The 21,373-nt window shown below is 31.6% G+C and overlaps 1 protein-coding gene across 5 annotated transcripts in view; it reads right to left on the reverse strand.

Moving 5' to 3' along the window:
* Nucleotides 1-14,537: 14,537 nt before the first annotated feature.
* LOC118200099 (uncharacterized) overlaps nt 14,538-21,373 on the reverse strand; it is a 210,591-nt gene continuing 203,755 nt past the window's right edge. For all 5 annotated transcript variants that reach the window (XM_085809573.1, XM_085809574.1, XM_035372107.2 and 2 more), the window contains exon 12: nt 14,538-19,463. The gene's annotated coding sequence lies outside the window, so the exon portion shown is untranslated. The remainder of the gene's footprint in view (nt 19,464-21,373) is intronic.

Genomic DNA, 21,373 nt, shown 5'->3' on the forward strand with positions numbered 1-21,373 from the left:
CTTTCCTGGATTAAGACAAAGTGAAGTGTTTGGGAGTTTTGCGCTTCCTTTAAAAACTTCCACGACCAAGTATCTCGTCTGCTTTCTGAAATGCTTTCCACGCTAATTTTTTTTCCAGCTTCTTTAGATCTGGTTTTGTGAGAGACTTTAAAAATTTCGCTCGACAATGCATTATTTGAAATCTGTGTACCAGTCCATAAAGCTTCTTTTCCAAATGGTTTATTTCCACTCATCAAAAAAGGCATAGCACTGAGAAAGAGTTTTGCAAAATCGTCAGTCAATCGAAGTAGGAAACTGAGTGGTATCTTGTTGTCTTGAAAAAACTGCATGGAGCTGTCACTGATCAACAAGACAAAGAAAGATATTTTTCTTTCAAATGACAGGTAAGCAAAATGTACAAGCCTTCTATATCATTCTAATACCTTCCACCCAAGATTTGAAGCTTTCAGGGTATCTTTGAAATTTCACAAAATATTCTACTTTCCCCCGACGTTTCCTCTTTTTCAAAGGCTTTTAACCAGAAGCTCAAATTTTTTGAAGTTCTTGTTCGTAAAAGGTTCATTGTATAATTTCTCCTTAATTCTTCTAGATCTTTTCGTTTGTATGCAATAGGAATCCGTTGAATAATTCGATGGATTGTAAAATTTTCTCTTGTATAGTTTTGTTCGTATTCGTTCTCGAACAACATTTTATCTAGGCTGATGCGTACCGTATCTCCGGTCTCTAAATCTACAGAAACAGGTTTTCGTGCTGATTACTGACCGTACAACGTTTTCCAAATTTTTCTTGACTTTGGAACTTAAACGATACCGGCTTTGTCTTAGTACTGCGATGCCATGTGTTGTAACTGGATATCAATTTATCTATAACATCAATATACCTCATTTCGGTAAAGTATTTCCTCATGTTAGTTTTAAGGGTTCGATTAAATCATTCCACGATCGGAGCTTTGGTTGCATCATGTGTCGTGAAAAAGTGAAATTCTCTTTTTTAAACAATTTTGAACTAGCTTATTGGCAAAGTCTTTCTCTGCTTCTGTTTCTTCAGATTCGAGTGTACGCACCGAAAATATCTTTTCAAAAGCAGATCTTACGAACACATATATTTTATCTTGGAGAGGGATAGACGAAGAGTGTTTGGAAAGGAATATCTGTACAAGTCAACAAATATTTGTACCCATCATTAAAAGAGGCCAGACTTAGCATATGCACTAAATAAGACTGAAATTGCTCTCTTAATTCTCCTACGATGATCCTATTCCTGGCAAATTTGTGTCTCAAAGGTTTGTGCAAAGTATAAGAATCCTTGGTTTGCAACCATTTCCATATGTCTTGTTTTCACGCAACTAAACCCCGAAGCAAAAGAGCAACAAGTCCGAAACTTCCGAGAACCTAAAGATTCCGATATGCCTGACCTAGAGCTGCGTCCATCGCAGCAGTTGTTATGATCACGTACACTTACATTAATTTACGTATGTTTAACAATAACAGGAAAATAGCAGGATTTCTAATAATTCGCCTATATGAAGATTCTAGAAATATGTTTAACGCATAAATGATAAGAACATGTACAAGAGAGGAAATGAATGCTACATAACATCTCAAAGGTTAAATAAGTAATGACACATTTTTAAAAACAACAATACAATTTATATTTTCTAAAATCAATATGTTCGTACTGAATAAATAATACTAAGTAAATACATTTAAAAAAATTATGTAACTGATAATTTCAGGTTAAATGCTGTAACTCTTTTCTTTGGTCTTTTAACCCATTGCGGCACAATGTCTGGACACACCTAAAAATTCCCTTCTGTACGCACAGAAAAACTGAATGAAAAAGGATCTATAAGTTACTATAGGTTACTCTGAACCTTCTTTATTTATAGTAGATGGCAGCTCAACACAAACCAATCCATATATTTTAGCCATGTTTAGTTTTTTAAGATCCTCATTTTTCAAAGAAATCTTTCAGATTTTTTTTTAGGCTATAAAAGGAATTGTTTGAAAAGAAATTTCTATGTTATTTTTTTGGCTGTATGCTAATCTCCTTATTCTATATTAGTTTTAGATTTTTACCTTGAAATCTTGCCTAAAATCAAATGGCGAACCCTAGGCGTGCCCAGACCGGGCTCACCGATAATCTAGGACAACTGAGAGTCTGTATTCCTTGTTTCTCCGCATTTCATCGGTCAGTTCATTGACAACAATGCTCATTTCAGCACTCTTTTCGAAGCTCTATTCAATGAGAGTGCCACTTTGGGCACATCCACAGAATTAAAACGATAAGTGCTATCTTCACAAAATTTTACTTGTGTACTCCTCTAGGCCTAATTAGACTGCCTACCTTTTATTATTATTATTTTTTTTTTAAATAAAAACTTCGACTTTAAAAAGTAGCGTGCCGGAAAGGATTAAATAGTGTCTGAACCTGAGAATGAGATAATCACGAGATGACTGTAAAAGAAAATTACATTTTATTGAACATTTTAACCATTTTAGAAATATTCATAGTATTCTGTACCAAAAGTTCCATACTACTCCAGGGATAAATAGAAGGGCTAGGTCATTCCTTTGTTCGACTCCTCGCCGACGCGAGCCTCATAGAGGGGGGGAACCAGAAGTAATCTGACGTGTCTCTGTTGCACCTGCTCTGATTTCGCGCCTTTAAAACTGTAGTTTCATTCATTTGCGAGACGATTTTCTGGAGATCGCATATCCCAAATTAATGTTAATCATACATATTTGTTTTCTAATAATGCAAATATTTAAAATAATTTGTGTGTGTGTATATATATATATATATAGTTTTAGTCAGTTTTCCTTTTAAATTCTATATTTAAAGTATCCTTTATGTAATATGGCTTCTTGTACTGTAGCAACGTGCCGTAACACTTATAGAAATACGAAAGAAAGAGATATTGTATTTCATTCTTTCCCAAAGGATAATTTGCTTTTGACGAAAGAATGGATACATAAATGTCGAAGACAAGATTCTATTAATGTGAAAAACGCAAGAATTTGCAGCGAACATTTACTGTGCAGTGATTATGAAGATGACATGAGAAATCGCTTGCTTGGATTACCGCAAAAGAAACTGTTGAAATGCAATGCTGTGCCGAAAGTAAGGACTAGTGAAGATATTTCACGTTGCATTGTCATAAATGCTCTGTCATCTAAAAGCTACGATTTTTGGAAAGAAAAAATGGGAATTCCTTTACTTAGCACTAGCACATTAAAGAGATGGTGCGCTAAATTTTCATGTAGTCCAGGAATTCAGAGTGATGTTCTTGCTGTAATGAAGGAAAGATGCCAATATTTGAATTCTGTAGAAAAAATATGCGTTCTCAGTTTCGACGAAATGCACATAGATTCTAAACTCTGCTATGACTCTAAACTGGACCAAATTCTCGGTCCTTTTCAAAAAGTGCAGTTTGTTTTAATCAGAGGTCTCATTTCGCAGTGGAAACAACCAATATTTTTTGATTTTAACACTCCAATGAAGAAAGAACTTCTTTTTTCACTCATAAGACTTCTATCATCTGGAGTAGAAGTGAAAGCAATAGTGTCTGATTTAGGAGGATCTACTACTTTGTGGAAAGAGTTACAGATTTCGATTAATAGTTCTCAGTTTCCAAATCCAGTATTCCAAACGAAAAAAATATGGGTTTTTGCAGATTTAGCGCACTGCCTCAAATTACTGAGAAACCACTTTTTAGATAAAGGATTTGTTTTAGAAGATAGAACTGTTTTAAATGTTGATATTATTAAAGAGGTTTTAAATAAAGATTCAGGAGAAATTAAATTGTGTCACAAACTAAAAAACAAATTATTTAATGGTCAAGGGAAACGAGAGACAAAAAGTCGCTCCAGCTTTTATTGTATCCTCTGTTATTATTGATTCGATTTTGTGTTAGCTTAGCATTCTAGATAAAATAAAGTATGATATTAAAGTAATTGGCACAAGAAGACCTGCCCTCTAACCCCCACTTTTGAAAAATTAAATAATTATTTTAGGTACTGTGAGTAAAGTTGTTTTGTCTAAATTAAGATAAGAATCTTACATGTATTTATTTAAATGAAATATTGATGTAAGCCTAAGTTACAAAATTATTTAAAAAAAATATATGTTATTATATTGAATCGGGATAAAAATATGCCAATGTAAAATTTACAATTAGGCTGAAACTCAAACTTAGATTAGCAGAAATTTTGCCATATATAACCATACATGTTTAAAACTATGCCAATTTAAGGTTGTTTTTTGATTAATTTTAAATAGCTGTTATTATAGTTATCTTAGAAGCAGTAGTACAGTTCTCTTAGTTAACATGCAGATAAAGAAATGATTAGAAACAAACAGGCATTTAAAGAAAAAAAAATCCCTGCAAATAAAAACAGGAACTTTATGCTAAGAGTAGCGCACTTTATCTCTTATTTTAAAATTGAGTAAGTACTATTAAATTTTGTAATGTTCAGCGTAAAATGCATACTGCAGTAACATTGTCTCTTCCAAATTATAGCTATCTTTCACACACAGCTCATTTTAAACGCTGGTTCTTCAAATTTAAAACGCTAATTTCTATGTTGTCAATTGCATCTCCGCGCTCGGTGGCATCATTGCTACGTCATCACTCCTCACTGCATGTTTCAGGGGGAAACGCTCTATGAGCTAGCCCTTCTCTTTAGTCCTGATACTACTCTAAGTTTGTTGGACAAAATGTCTCCCTAACATTTTTCAATATATTGTTTAAACACACAAATTTTAAAAAAGTTCTTTGTGATGTAGTAAGAAGGTTTAAATAAAAGTAAATAGAGTTTTGCAATCCAAATATTTCCGTAAAATTCTCTGGCTATGTCAACAGCATTTAATCTCACAGCAAGGAAATTTATAGTTTCTTTTTTATGATGAGTTGTTCACAGTATATGAGTTTAGGATATTTCAGACCTTGTTGTTAAATAACCTCTTCAAGCAATGTCTTCAGAATGGTTTGGAGGCATGTTCTTCCCATGGAAATGTCAAAAAATTCTGGAAGAGTTTGCTCGTTAATAGTTTCATTGGATGCGCTTTCGTAGGCTTCACAAAAGTTCGTATTTTCATAAATGAGGTTGATGACAATGCCACTGATACAGCTAAAGTTTGTGATGAGTTCTTCCCATTGCGTAGTCGTAATACTGAGGCTACTTTTTCCATCTTCTTGTGAAGAGGATCCCTTTAAAGTGAAATGAGAACATTATGCGTGAAGTTTTGCTCAATTCCAGAGTGAGTGTAAGCAGGTCTTTTTCGGCCACTGTCATGCTGGTTGCAAAGTCTTTCAAACACCACGGCTCAAAATTCACTTTTCGTCATTTCGGACAGTAAGATTTACCATATTCGGCATACTTTCGGATGTGTAGAGTAACTTTTCTCTTGAAACATTGGGTCCCACAAAGATGTTATAACACATACGAGTGAGCTCTCTAAAATAGCGTGTTCAGTAAAGAGTTCCTTTGTGCTGAAAGAAAAAAAATTATGAGTGATTTGGTAGACAAAATAATATGCATAAAAAATGCGGTAACATAAAATATAAACTTTAAAATTTCAAATTATAAACTTTTCGAAAATAAATACATTTTCCCTCCAAATGGCTAATTTCTTCTGCTTTTCTTTTGGTGCACAGGTTTATCTGAATATCTGATTGTCTTCGACTATGTTGCGTTCGATTAAGGTTACAGTCTCCATTGCTCAATCCTTTATCGTTCAAAGATAATGGGTTCTTCCTCAAACAGGTTTTTCGTAATCCATCCTAAAAAACTAATGGTAAATTAACAACATATTGCAAATTCAAGAACAAAAGATTTTTTTAAACGTTAAAATTCCAAAAAACCGTACTTTTCAAAAAAGTTACTTACGTCTGCAACATTGCTGTTTCTTTTCTGTGCTGGATTCTTGCTCGAAGTAGGAAGAAACAAAATAAAAATCTAATGAAGAAATTAACTATGACAGTCGATTGTCTAAGTAAAAAATGTGAGTTCACTCAAGTCGAAAGCAAGGAAAATAGTGCTGAACGTTTGTTTCTCTGGATAGCCCTATATCGGATAGAAACTCTTCATTTCATCTATATGGTGATTGGCTAAGAGGCGGGGAGGTCATTTTTTGGATAATCTGATTAATCCGAAGAAATATGTTAGTTCACCTGAGCGAAGGCACATGAAGGCGTTATATGGCAGACGCCATTTTGTAAAACAATATATGATCAAACAAATTATGGATGATGTCATCCACCTCACGCCGTTTTTGTAATAAGCGCGCCCAAACAAGAAACTGATGATGCCATTCGAAACACGTGGCTTAAGAGGGCGTTGCCACAAAGCGAAAACTCCTGGTTGCCACAAAAAACAAAAATTATTGTTATTGCTACAAAAATAAATAAAAGCTATCGTGCATGACGTCATTCAAATCCATCTACGTCACTTTCGTTTGTCACATGATTCTAAGATGATGTTGCCATTTCCGGGTGTCATATGATTCCAAGGTGGCGGGAGCCACACCCCTTTTCTGTGACATCATTTTCACCTACTGAGTACGGTTGTTTACTACTAATCTGTTACGATTGTTTAGAAGAATAAATTCACTGGACAGATGCGCTTTTCAGCGTCAAATCCATTCCACGTATGTTACTGCTCTGAAACGTACAATACCCATATTACCGACATTCTCATGTAAGGAGTAAAGAACGTTTTACGAAGAACATTCTACCAAAATGTTCTAAATCATATCTACCCAAGCAGCACCGGAACATAAGAACACGTTCGGAGAGCGTGTTGTTTGATCTATGACGGTGTTGCGTGCATATAGAATGTTGTACACGATGTTTTAAAGTAGTGAGTGTTACAACCGTGTTCGTAAAACGTACATTTTGATGTAAAATACTGGTACTTTCCGAAACGTTTACAGCATGTGATATTAAGTATATCCTACATGACATGGTAACGCGGTGCATGCTACAAAAGTGTTCTTAGGACGCGCATTTCAACATACAACACTAGCACTTTTCGAAACATTTTCAACATGTGCTATCAAGTGCTTTCTACATGTTGTGCTTATGAGGTGCGCGTTACAACCGTGTTATAAAGACATACATTTCAAAGCACAACACTGGTATTGAGAACGTTCTGCGTAACGCTACAGGATCATTCATACAACATTCTAGGAACGTTATACAGAAGTGTTAATAATAAGATGTTTCGAAGTTCTGCTGTTGGTTATTGTGCTGTAATCTATTGATGTCGATCAGAAAATTAAAGACAAGTGAACTTAAGCAACAACAACAACAGAACATTAAAGGAAAGCTCCAGGAATGTCACACAAGAATTTTAGTAGTACTACGTTTTGAGGTTGTACTGCCCGTTACTGAACTCTAACCTACTGTTATGATTCAGAACGTTTCGTCAAAACATTAAAGGAAGATTAATAGGACGTTCAGAGGACGCTATATAAAAGTACTAGTAGTACCGCGTTTTAAAGTGTTGCTGTTTTTTTATTGAGTTGTAATCTATTGACACATTCGGACTTTAAACGAATGTTCTGAACGGCTTTCTGAAAGAACGAAAGGAGCTTCTGCTAGGACGTTAGAGTAAAGGCCCGTTTCCACTGCTGCGTATGCGTTGCGGTGCGTATGCGTTTCTCCAATCAGCGAGCGAATTCACTTTGATTGACATCTGCAATCCGGTCGGTGTGCGGTGACGGATGACATACGGATGGAGTTCAACAATGTTCAACTTCTATCCGTATGTCTGCGGTTGCGTTGGGGTCACGTGGTGAAAAAGGAGCAACGCTCGCTTAGAAGAACGTTTTGCTAAAAAATACTTATTTCTGAATTAACATTATAGCGAGAAATCTGCGTGCTGAAAAAGATAGCAATCAGCTGAATTTAGTTAAAAAAAGATAAGAAAAACAAGATAACTGCAACTACAGTACTTGTTCAAGAAATTCAGTTCAAGAAAATCAGCAGCAAAAATTATAATTCCAAGTCCATAAAATAGCAAAATTTGTTCTGATAATCATTTTTTAGTTCTGCATACTCATTTAGCTTTAATAAAAATGAATGTCTGACTATATCAAACTGCTATAGCAAATTAGATATGATTAAAAGATTTGCTATTTTTTTCTTTTGAAACAGGTAAAAACTAAGAACGTTAATTATAAATTAAATTTGATAGCCTTTTAAATACTCCAGTTCATTGAAGAGTATGTTAATTTTGTATTTTTCTTTATAAATATATCTTTTTGGATAACATATATTTGTAAGCACATGAAATATATTTTTAGCAGCCCGTTTAACTTCAATCGGAACGCCACTTTAAAAGATAATGATTTTTCCAAAAAATGTACTAGAAGCTGAAGAACAAACTCTGGTGAGTTTTTCAGACAATAGCACACTGAAATAGGACCAAAAAACTTAAGTTTTAAGAATTGATTTACTTGATGATGTATATAACCCAAAATATGTAAGCGATTAACGTGAAATCCTAGCTTAGTGGTAAAGCTGATGGTAACGATGTCCACCTTTTTGGGGTCGTGAGTTCGAATCCCATACGCTTTTTGCACCATGTCTGCAACTTTCTTACCTTTTTATTCCAATTTGATCTATATTCGTGTTTTATAATTTATTTCTCTTATTATATGCATTAAATATATTGTTTTATTTATGCTCTTATTTATTTAAATTTTTCGCGCAAAAAAGTTTGAAAATTATATAATACTAATTTAAAGCATATCCTGTACATATATATTTGAATTTAACAAACATTCTCTATTCGTAAAAAGCAAATTTAAAGTTAATTAAATTTAAATGAAATTTAATGCAAACAAAGAAATGATTAATTATTGCTGTGCAAGTATCAAAATCCATGAATAAATATATAATTCCAAAAATTTATTAATCCTTAAAAAATTTATAAAAATGCATAAGTGAATAATGGGATAGATTATTAATCCTAAAAAAATTATAAAAATGCATAAGTGAATAATAGGATAGATTATTAATCCTAAAAAATTATAAAAATGCGTAAGTGAATAATAGGATAGATTATTAATCCTAAAAAAATTATAAAAATGCGTAAGTGAATAATAGGATAGCTTATTAATCCTAAAAAATTATAAAAATGCGTAAGTGAATAATAGGATAGATTATTAATCCTAAAAAAATTATAAAAATGCGTAAGTGAATAATAGGATAGCTTATTAATCCTAAAAAATTTATAAAAATGCATAAATGAATAATAGGATAGATTTAATCCCAAAAAACTTAAAAATGCATAAGTGAATAATAGGATAAATAAATTTTTGGAATTATATATTTATTCGTGGATTTTGATACTTGCACTTGATTTACACATGCTCTCAGAATTTAAATGATATTGTATATTAGTTCGCAGCAATCATTAATCCTTTATTTGTTTGCATTAAATTTAATTAACTTTTAATTTTTACGAATAGAAAATGTTTGTTAAATTCAAATTTCATTCCTTGCAGCAATGGTGCAAGAGAATTATTTAAATTTAATTTACTTTGAAACCCTGCAGATATATATATATATATTTTCGTTTCACTTTTATGTGAATGTATATACATGTGCTCAGACTTTGGGATGTTTACGACTCTAAACTTTCATTCCAATTAACATGAGACAGTATTAATGCCCTAAACATTTTTTTAACAAAAAATTACTATAATAATTGCTTTTAAATTCAGTCCTCTCCTGCAGAAGCGCAGGAATTAATTAATTAAATATTTCCATTTTCTTTACCTAATGTGTGTATATACAAAGAGAAAAATTTTATTTTTATAACTTCTTGTATAAAAAGAGATATGAATTAAAAATGTTTAAATTAAAAATAATATTTTATGGATTATGTATAAAATATAACTGTCCATAGTGCATTTTAAAACAAACGAGATTTCTAATAAATTATCCAGCTATGACCCTGAAGTCAGCGGTATACAAGCATAGCAAATTTTGCGTAAATATTGTGAACCTTTCCTTACAGTTGCTCTGTACTTTTAAAGTACCAACTATTTTTTAATTCCTTTAACTTTTTTATTTTATTTATTTATTTGTTTACTTTTTCACTAACAGTACATTTTAGTTTTAATAATATATATATTATTTCATAATATTTAAGGCTTCGAGAAAGAAAAAAAAAATTTTTTTAATTTACTTCAGCTTCTATGGAATTAGTGATATTCATAATATGCATTATAACCTTACTTATCTAAAAATTGCTAGCGTACTTTACTTTCGCAGTTCATACTTTCGCAGTGATGTTCATAATATGCATTATAACCTTACTTATCTAAAAATTGCTAGCGTACTTTACTTTCGCAGTTCATAAGCAGAAATAAAAATTTCCAATAACATGGAAATTTAGTAAACAAAACTTTTCTGCGTTTTACGTCAGGATCTATATCAAATCCAAAACAAACAATAATCGCTTAAGCGGGAAAAATTCAGATGTTCAGCGTCGTAACTCGCGAACTGCTTGTTTGGCGCCAAAATATTACAGTGACACCTAGCAACGCGTTCGTACGCAGTAGTGGAAACGAGCCTTTAGAACGTTCAAAGAATGTTACACAAAAGTGTTAGTAATACACCTCTTTGACGTCTTTTATTGAAATTCAGTATATAGACATGGCTTAGAACGTACCAACGTTGGTAAAGTACCAACTATTTTTTAATTCCTTTAACTTTTTTATTTTATTTATTTATTTGTTTACTTTTTCACTAACAGTACATTTTAGTTTTAATAATATATATATTATTTCATAATATTTAAGGCTTCGAGAAAGAAAAAAAAAATTTTTTTAATTTACTTCAGCTTCTATGGAATTAGTGATATTCATAATATGCATTATAACCTTACTTATCTAAAAATTGCTAGCGTACTTTACTTTCGCAGTTCATACTTTCGCAGTGATGTTCATAATATGCATTATAACCTTACTTATCTAAAAATTGCTAGCGTACTTTACTTTCGCAGTTCATAAGCAGAAATAAAAATTTCCAATAACATGGAAATTTAGTAAACAAAACTTTTCTGCGTTTTACGTCAGGATCTATATCAAATCCAAAACAAACAATAATCGCTTAAGCGGGAAAAATTCAGATGTTCAGCGTCGTAACTCGCGAACTGCTTGTTTGGCGCCAAAATATTACAGTGACACCTAGCAACGCGTTCGTACGCAGTAGTGGAAACGAGCCTTTAGAACGTTCAAAGAATGTTACACAAAAGTGTTAGTAATACACCTCTTTGACGTCTTTTATTGAAATTCAGTATATAGACATGGCTTAGAACGTTCTTTCAAAACATTCCAGGAACTTTCTGGCAGAACGTTCCCAAAACATTATCTCTGAACGTTCGTGGTACGCTACATGGAGAGTATTATGGACACAAGCATTTGATGTATTATTTTTCATTTCAGGACTATAACATATACATGTGATTTAGAAAGTTTTGCTTGAACGTTCCTGCCACGTAGGTGAAGTGTTAGCTGGGGAAGGAGGCAGCCTTCATTACCATTCCGGCAAGTCCCTTTAAAGATCTAAGCGAACAAACATAAACTTCAGTAAAGGTTCTGGCCCATTTTGCAAATTTGACATTGTTCATCTAAATATAAGAACCGCTTGTTACCCTTAAGATGCTCTGTTTTTACCATGAAGAATGTAACTTGCCGCTTAACCGGGATAGTGGTTAGCGACTCTGACTGCCGCACCAAAAAGCACGGTTTGAATAACGGAGAAGGCATGGGTGTTTGTAAATGCACAGTGTCGGTGTGGCATAGGGACACCCTAAATCTGCGGCGAGCCTTACGTCCTCTCGAGAGGTTAGTGGTAAGGGAAGAGGGGTGGGGAAACCCTCGGACCCAATCTCCCAGGCTGCTCCTTAAATATTGGGGGGCGGAAATGAGCTAAAGTCGGGGTGACACCTATATGTTGCTCAAGGCTGTTGCCAATGGTAGGCACGTTTGGCTCCTTGCCACGATGAATGTCGCGAGCTTCTGCTGACTTGTCAGACAAGTGAGATTGGTAATAACAATAACAGACTGCAACTTTCATAAAGGTGCTGGATGCCCCTGTGAGTAGCCACTTAGTACCGCAAAGTGGTTCAACTGACAGCTCACTATAATGCAGGTCCAAGTGCGTTTCGGAACACACAGAACAACTGACACTATTGGACATGGAACTGCACAGCAGAGTGCCTCTGTTGACCAAGCTTCCATCGTCAATTACGCCTACAGTGGCGGCAGGAACATCAAGATTGGACCATGGATAAGTGAAAGACAGTTGCCTGGTCGGATGAATCACGATTTCCCACTCATCACGTCAGGGTACGCCGTCTTCCAGGTGAACAGTTGCTCCTCCCTTTACAGCAGGTCATCTACAGGCTGGTGATGGTGGTATTATGCTTTGGGGGTCGTTCTGATGGGCAACTCTGAGACTCTTAACTGTGGCATAACAAACCATGACAGGTACTTACTATCGGAACATAGCTGCACATCACTTGCACCCTTACATGGCGTCTGTCTTCCCAACTAGAAGTGAAATTTTCTAGCAGAACAATACCTCATGCCACAAGGTTCGAATTTCCGAGGAACATAAGAATGAATTCCAGTTTATGTCCTGGTAAGCTAACTTGTCAGATCTTAATCCAATAGAGAACATTTGGAATGTTATGGAGCTGCAGTTTGGAGCTCAAACACCACGTCGGAACATCTCGACTTTATGTGACCATTGTTTAGACATTTGGTACAACCTGTCTCCAGTCATCTCCCAAGAACTTATAGCATCCATGCCAAGGTGAACTGCAGCTATATTTTGTGGGCCAGAGGTCCGCAACGCGTTATTGAGTAGGTGGTCACGTTTTGGCTCTTCAGTGTATGTCAGTCTTTTAAATGTGGCTCTTATTTTTAGTTATTTAGAGCAGTAGTAACAGAATTAAAAAATAAGGCTTAGATGATTGAAAAGAAAAGTAATATATGAAATCTAAGAAGTTCAAAGGAATTTTGACTGCGCTTGATTTGTAAGCAAGTTGAAGATCTATCGATCAATTCAAAAATAATCGAGTTTCTATATTACAGCTACATACTCTTGTTATACCTTTCTTATTCCGTCGAAACTTCTAAATGAAAAATTTGAATGTCAACTAAATTATGATCATGATTACATTAATACAGAATTTCTCATTAAAACAGAAATATTTCAGCGTTTTGTTTCCATTATTGCTTAGAAGAAGTCAACAATGACGTTGAAAGGCGGTCCTTTTGAACTTTAGCAGTTCTTCTAAAATAAAATTTATAGAACAAAGTAGCAAACATTGTAATATACTACTGCGAATTTTCCCTCACAACTGCTGCGCTATTAGTTGTGAAAAGATTTTATAAATAAGAAATTATTTAAGAAGAATTCAAGCATATAAATGTATATTTTGCATTTTAACAAATCTTTCTTTATATTGCCTTCATAGCAGCAACTGCAGAAATTAAGCATACCTCCATCGCCGGTTTTCTGAATATAGCAATAATAAGCAAATTAATAATAGAATTTTAAAATGATGAAATTAAAGCGTTACTTCAAAAAATAAATATAGAATTTTAATTGCCCTATATGCCATTTTGTAGATATTTTCTTAAATATCCATAGCACGGTAAAAGCTCTGGTTATACCATTGGTGACCAGTGTTTGAAATATAGTCTGCATGTGTTTGATGTTCTGTGAGCAGAGAAAATCAAAGTTCATACTTCAAACCTGAAAGTTTTTATGATAAATATCCTATGCAGTTACAGAGCTCCTGAGTGAAGTTTATGGCAATCATGCAGTAGATACCAAGAGTCTTCCGTTCAGTTTCTGCGCTTTTGTGAAGAATATATCAGATGTACAAGATGACAGAAAGCCAGGAGAACCAGAAATACCCAGGAAGAACGATAGTTGTAATGAACTAGAAAGGAAGAAGATTGCCGAGCAACTTGTGTAGAAATATCTCAATCCACGATTTCACATTAACTACATAGTGTATTTTGAAACACGTTTTGCAGGAAAAAAGCACTAGCGCATGGTGGATTCGCTAATGCTTGATGCTGTTATACTGAAACAAAAGTTGGATGATAAAAGTAAAAGATTTCTTTCTTGAATAACATGATGTCCGTACCATGTGTATTAACTGAATATCCTATTTCATACAATATTTTCAGTAATCCACAAAGGTAAGTCTTGGACTGCACTACCAGTGGATTTAAGAGTAACATATTCGAAGACTGCAGTGGATGATTTTTTAAAACTTTTTGCAGTTTATTTTCTCAACTATTTCAGATAAAATTAAATACCTTGTATAAGAAATTTAAACTTATTCAGTCCAGTACGCTTTATTGTAATATCTGGACAGGCCACAGCACATCTCTAAAGTTCGACCATTAAAAGCTGAAAGGCTAAAGTCAATGAGAACATATACTGCAGATAAATACAATGCGGAGTTCTATACAAGCAGAAAAAAAATCAAAAATCCTTTTAAAAAATTTCTTTTATTATTGATTCTTATATATGAAAAAGTACAACAAATATTGACACAATACTGAACAATTCTAACAATTAATAGTAGGCACTTTGAAAATTGAAACTTTTGTAATTACCATACATACTTATTGTAAAACTCATATGTAGCACTACATAATGATTGTGTAATGTAATACTTCAGTCACTAAACAATTACATTTAATTTCAAAAAGGAATAAATGCTAGTACATCAGTGAATGAAGATACAATATGTATGTAATAGATTAGAACTTAATTAAACCTGAATGCTACAAAATACTGGAAAAATTTCAATGAAAAATTTAGAAAATATGATTCAAGGAGTGGGAAATACGATTTTATAATTTAATTACTACTTTTTAAACTTGAAACATTAATGTATTTAAGAAGTATTTATAAAATTTTAAGAATATTTAAGAGGTTCTAGTTTTAATTGACAGAAAATGAATAGTACACACTGAAAAGACATACTTAAAACCATAATAAAAGTAGCAAAATTAAAAATTAAAGAATATTAGAAAATAACAGTAAAATTCAGCTCAAATTAAACTACTGTAATACAGTATTTTGTGGGCTGAATATAAAACTCTTCCATTTACCTTCACCTACTTCAGTAAACCGTACGTGCTTAACACACATTAAGCATTATCACTTTAAAATCTAAAATTACAACATGAAATACAGTTTTAGCCACCTAAATAATTAAATTTTATATAAATGCATCAGTTGGCTTTAACACAGATGATGCATGAAAGCAAATTTCTTCTCCCAAATATTACAGAACACCTTTTCCACAAACATACAGTAATTATACATACTAGGACACAGTTCACCAACATTACATTACATGAATATTTTTTATTTCAAAAATTCTGAAACATAAGCTGGATAAAAAAGGATTTTTGACTTCTGCAATCCTAAACCAGAAGTACATATTACTGCTATTTTGTGACAACAGCACAATAAAACACTATCCCCATTTGATACACCTTAAAATATTTTAAAGCAACATATAACACAATTAGATGAAAATATGAAATTTTTTACTATTAAATAACATTTAAAAACGTTTGAACATAACTGTAAGATGCTCTTGTAATTTGTGATAGTGGATAACATACACACAACATATGCACACACACACAAAAATACTTGCATACAAGCATACAATATTAACTACAAATACATTAAATACAACATATAAAACTAAAATACTTCTAAACTAAAATACTTTTAAAAAATGACACTGAATTTACATTGTGCTATTAAAACAAAAGCAAGAATATTAACTTTATTCCAATATACTGTATTGAGATACACTGTTTCAGAAAAATTTACTAGTAAATTTTAAGCTACAAGAAAACAAAAGCAATAACTATTATTGCTCAAACGAATGATAAACTTTTCTGAAGCTATGCAGTGCCCTAATTAATAATTAATTTAAAAGAAAACTACACAAAATCTTTACAATTCTCAATTGTTGCATTAATTATAGCACACATATTTTGCAGACTAGTGAAATTATGGTTTTAAGACCAAAAACTGGCTTGCAAATTTTATAAACACTACACATACAATAACCAACATACTATGAAATATAAATTTGTTAATTACTGTTAAACAAAAAGTATAAAAATATAACAAAAGAAATTTGGCACAGTATTAATTCTGCAATCAATGTATTCACTAATTTAGGTGGTGTACCAATTCTTAAAACTCATTCTAAACATATATACAAAAATTCATTTTCTAAAATTAGTATATTTTCTTTATTCAGCATAATGCACATCATAACTGGAAGAATTAAACTAATGAAAATATTGAAACTGTCCTTAAGCTGATCATGGCAAGACTGCAAGATTGTTACATTACTTTGAATGAAATACTTCACACTTAAAAGTTAACCATCAATTTCCAGTTTATAATTGCTCAGCATTATAAAACAAAAAATAAAGATAACTCATGCAAATATTCCAAACAATTGAAACACGTTTCCAGACCTTACATCAAAAGAGACCTGAAATGAAAGACTACCATCTTTACCCACCTTAATTTGGACTTGTGAATGCTGGTGTTATTTAAACATGTGCCTGATTTGAATTCTGGCAATGGCATGAGCATTCACAGTAGTTCAAAATCCAATACAAGGAGTAAAATAACAAAGACTAGTTATCATTCATGTGCAAAACCTGAGTGTACAGTGAACAAATTAGCAAAATTACTATTTTTTATTTTTCATCAATAGAACAAAAAATTGTAACAATAAAATGCAGCAAAAGATTTACACCATTTTTATATAATGATACAATGTAATTTAATCAACTACTGAACATGACTTTCATGGTAATTAATTTAGCTATTAAGATTTTCAGCATGCATATATATAACTAAACTGAAAGTAATATTTAACCATAAATATTATCTTTAAATATTAATATAAAAGAGGATTTCATTATTTAAAACAATGTCACAATGAATATAGAAGTACATGAAAGATTTACATTTTATTTTTGAAAAGTAATGGGTGAATGCATATTAAAAGGCATTCAAAAACATAATTACTATAAAATGAAGTAAAATATTATGGAATTATTTACAGACAAATATTTTGCTTTCTGAAATATTTTCTCATTACTAATACTTTAGTGAGTTAGTAGATAATATTAAATAAGATTAGTAAAACATTTAATGACAAAGAGTTTATGAAACAGCAAATGATTTCAAGCAAAAACTTAGTGCATTTAGACGGACACAGACACAGTCCCGCTTCTTTATATTGATTTATTTTGCTTTTCATTCATTTGAAATTAATACACAATTATCAGTAATACAAACCATAAAACAAATTACATTTTCTTATAACCTTGCGCCATCAAAAATGAAGAATTTTATCATTTAAAATTTTTGGTGCTTCAGTTTTTTGTTTCACATACAGAAGAATGTTAAATAGAATTAAAAAAAAAAAAAAAAAAAAAAAAAAAAAAAAGATGGTGATCAAAGCACTGAAATTATGGCTTCAAGCTTTTGGTTAATTTTTATTTTATTTTAATAGCATTTTATTAAAAGGACCAGTATCTAATCAAAGACAAAGGAATTTAAATAACAGAGCTTTTAAACACACCCATATATAAAAAAAGTTGAAATGTTTAAAATTCTAAAAAAATTGAATTACTTTGTACTTTAATGTGATCTATTCAAAAATCAGAAGTTCTATCACAGCTTTTAGTAATTCTCCAAAGCATTCTTTTATTCTTAAACACTTTCAGATAAACATAGATAACACTTTTGGTGAAATAAAGCAGCCCCAAATAAAGAAATGTAACAGCATGGATTAGCATATACTGAAAATTTAGAGCAGTTTTCATATTCCGCTTTAACTGATCAAGATATTTTAATTTTTATAAACCAAACTCTTTTTAAGGAAAGTAGTATGTTTAAAATTTAATGTGACAATCAAAAAAATATCCAAGTTAAAAAAATTATACTTTACACATATGAAAATGAAATTTAACATGCAAAAACACGAAAAAAAAGTTTTAATATTAATTAAATCAGGAAGTAGATTTATCATTCATTAGTTATACATTTATCATGCATTTTTTTCCACTTTACAGCTCTAATTTGAATTCAATTTTGTATATTCTGTTCAATACTGTCTGATTTCTCACATTAATATTCTTATAAAACTGCTTACATTTCATGTTTGAAAAGGCTTTAATTGGCATATTTTACTTTGACTCACTTGAGAAAGGTCTAAAGAGACTGTCACTAGTTTGGCAAAGTGTCTTCCTAAAAAAATTCCTACAGATTCTGCTAAACCTGATTTTATTTAGCATTTGATGTAGAATCTACATTAATCAAGATATTTATGAAGCAAAAAAAAGGGGTATCAAAGAAAATGGAAAGATAAATAAATACAACTGAAGACTTGTATTATTATTCACCAGTTGCATCAGCACCTTAGTTGACAAAGAACACTAATCAACATAAAACAGAATACATTAAGTTATTTTGTAGTTACTGAACAACAGATGAGAAAAATAAAAAAGAATGAGTGTTCAGCTATTTTGTAGCTCCTGAATACTTGATACGAAAAGAAAATTGTAGTAAAGTTGAATGTGCACAAACCTACTACTATTTTGTTAGTATTCGTTAATATTAAAATAATCAAAAAGTTAATACTATTGATTTTAACAAGTACATATAATAAGAGATTCGGTACAATGAGAGCTAAGTCAAAATTTAGATATATATATAAATTTAGCTTGTACTATTTTTATTAGAAACATTTAAACGATCCTTAAACCTCTAAGACTTCTTTTGTCTATGGATTGTTATCTACCACCAATAAACATTAACAAAATATCTCTACCCATGAAACAAATGAAAAAAATATCAAGAAACAACATTTCAATCATATCACATTATTTGAAAATACAATAAATGCACTCTTAATATAAAGTCATTAAAATTTTTTTGATAACAAATATTAAACAAATCCATTTTTTATTATTAAAACATTTAGGCATAGTTACATATTTTTGTTGAAACTAAAATGTATATTTAAGCTCAAAAATTTAAAAATTCATAAAGCTCAAATATTGTAGATTAAAATTACAAAATAACAATCATTTCAAAACTTAATTTTAAGGCTATGTGTTTCATTCATATTAAAATTAATAAAGTGCTGTGATTATTATAAAAGGAAGAGCATTACACTTAAAGTTTAGACATGTTTTATGAACTTCCATGGATCACACAGCTCAGATATGAGACCTTCAGATGCATATTATGCAGAAGTTATGAAGTTAACAGTAAGATGCCATATATGTCTCCAAAACCTCTGGATAATTCCCTTGTAACATATGTTCCTCTTAAACAGTATACAGAATATCATCTAAAAATAACAAGACAAACTACAAATGATTCACATTATTCTCAACAATAGAGTACTAGAAATAATTATATATGGAATGAGATCATAATATAAAAGTAACATACTAATAAAATCTAACGGACTAACACTTTTAATAACAAGTACCATATTAAACAAACCTACAGAAACTAATACTTGTAATAAAATTTAGAGAATTATAATTTAATTTCCATTAATAAATGACAATTTAAAAAAATTTTATACCTAAACAGCATTACTTAGAGTAGTCACACATTTTGAAGGAGAGAATGATAAATATAAATACACTAACTCTAACTTTCAATAAACATTGAAAGGAAAAATCAGTCATAAAAAACCCACTTACAATAAATTGAATTTTGATTATTTGAACCAATTATTCCCATCCCAAATGAAATATATTAAAAATAAAATTAAATGTTCTTGATAAATGAAAAATTTTTCAACTTGAATAGCTGCAATATTCAACGAGACAACTGTTTTCTGAAATTTTTCAATTTCTTGAAATTTTCCAATTTTTTGTCAAGGTTTAAAACTGTCTGCTGAGTATGAGTTTTTATATATTCTGCTTAATTTTGCGACCATGTCCAGGCATCACATTTTAGGTTCAGACACTTGCAAGTGGCTATAATGAAAATGGAAGATTTGAAAGTATGTTCAGAAATTAAATTTCTTACAAAGGAAGAAACATAACAATTTTTCAGCCTGTGTGTTGTTCCTTCATATTAACATATCTTTGTGCAAATTTCATATTGTGCAGGCTGCTGTTAAAGAATGAGGTATAGAAGAGCTTAATCATCATCCCTACAGTCCAGACCCAGCCTTTACTGAATGTGAAAAATTTTAGATGTGAAAATCTTGCACAGACAACACTTCCCTGATGATGATGATGATCTCAAGACAGCAGTAAATGCCTGACCAAAATGGAACCTTTCATTTCAAGGGTATCCACTAATTCAGATCAAAGTGGAGGAAATGTGTTGAGATTAAAGAAGGTTATTTAAAAAAAAAAAATCAAAGTAATTTTCAGTCTCATTTATTATTTTCATGTTCAAGTAAATAACTTACTAAGCTATCATTGAATCATGACATGAACCTTCTTCACAATAATCTTAAATTTGAATTAATCTGATATGCAATCTATACTTTTACTTAGAATTAACCAACAGTCTCCTGTTTGTTTAAGATATGTCATAAAATAATAAAATTAATTAATTTCATTCAAGAAACCAAAAGGCCATGTCTTTAAAATAATGCTTTTGTGAAATTACTTATATTTTCAAGTAACATTTCTGCTGGTGGTAAAAAGAAATATTACCAAGTGTAACTCACACATTTTGCTATTTCAAATGGACATAACCATTCAATTATGCAACAAAACCATATGATTTCACGTATTGACAATTTTTGTAGTCTCGTTTAATATAAATGCATAAAAACTGGATTTCTTGATTTTATGTTTTAAAAATTTCATTTAATTGCAGTGAAACATTTTTCAACGTTAATATTTATATATTTTTCCTTCGCTTTTAGATATACATACGTGTATATCTATGTAGAACTGGCATAGTGGTAGAGGAGCCAGCTGCCATAGCCTCAGGCCCAGGTTTGAATACCAGAGAAGGTATGGATGTCTTTGTGGCATAATGGCACTTAAAATATTGTTGAATCAAAGGCCTCTTGAGAGACTGCAGAACAGTAAAGCGCCGTTCCCACTGGGGTTTATCTGAGCTAACGGAGTCGGTTCCCTGTGTTGACTAGCTCCACTGTGCCTGCAGTTCAGATTTTTCAACTTACTGTTCTATGAGGAAAAACTGGCTTGGGGGATGGGTGGACTACGTTAGTTGTGTTCGTTAGCTCAGATAAACCCCAGTGGGAATGGGCCTTAAGAG

This window comes from Stegodyphus dumicola, chromosome X2 (assembly GCF_044657685.1).
Source record: "Stegodyphus dumicola isolate Sdum_Otavi_A_Nest chromosome X2, ASM4465768v1".
NCBI lineage: Eukaryota > Metazoa > Arthropoda > Arachnida > Araneae > Eresidae > Stegodyphus > Stegodyphus dumicola.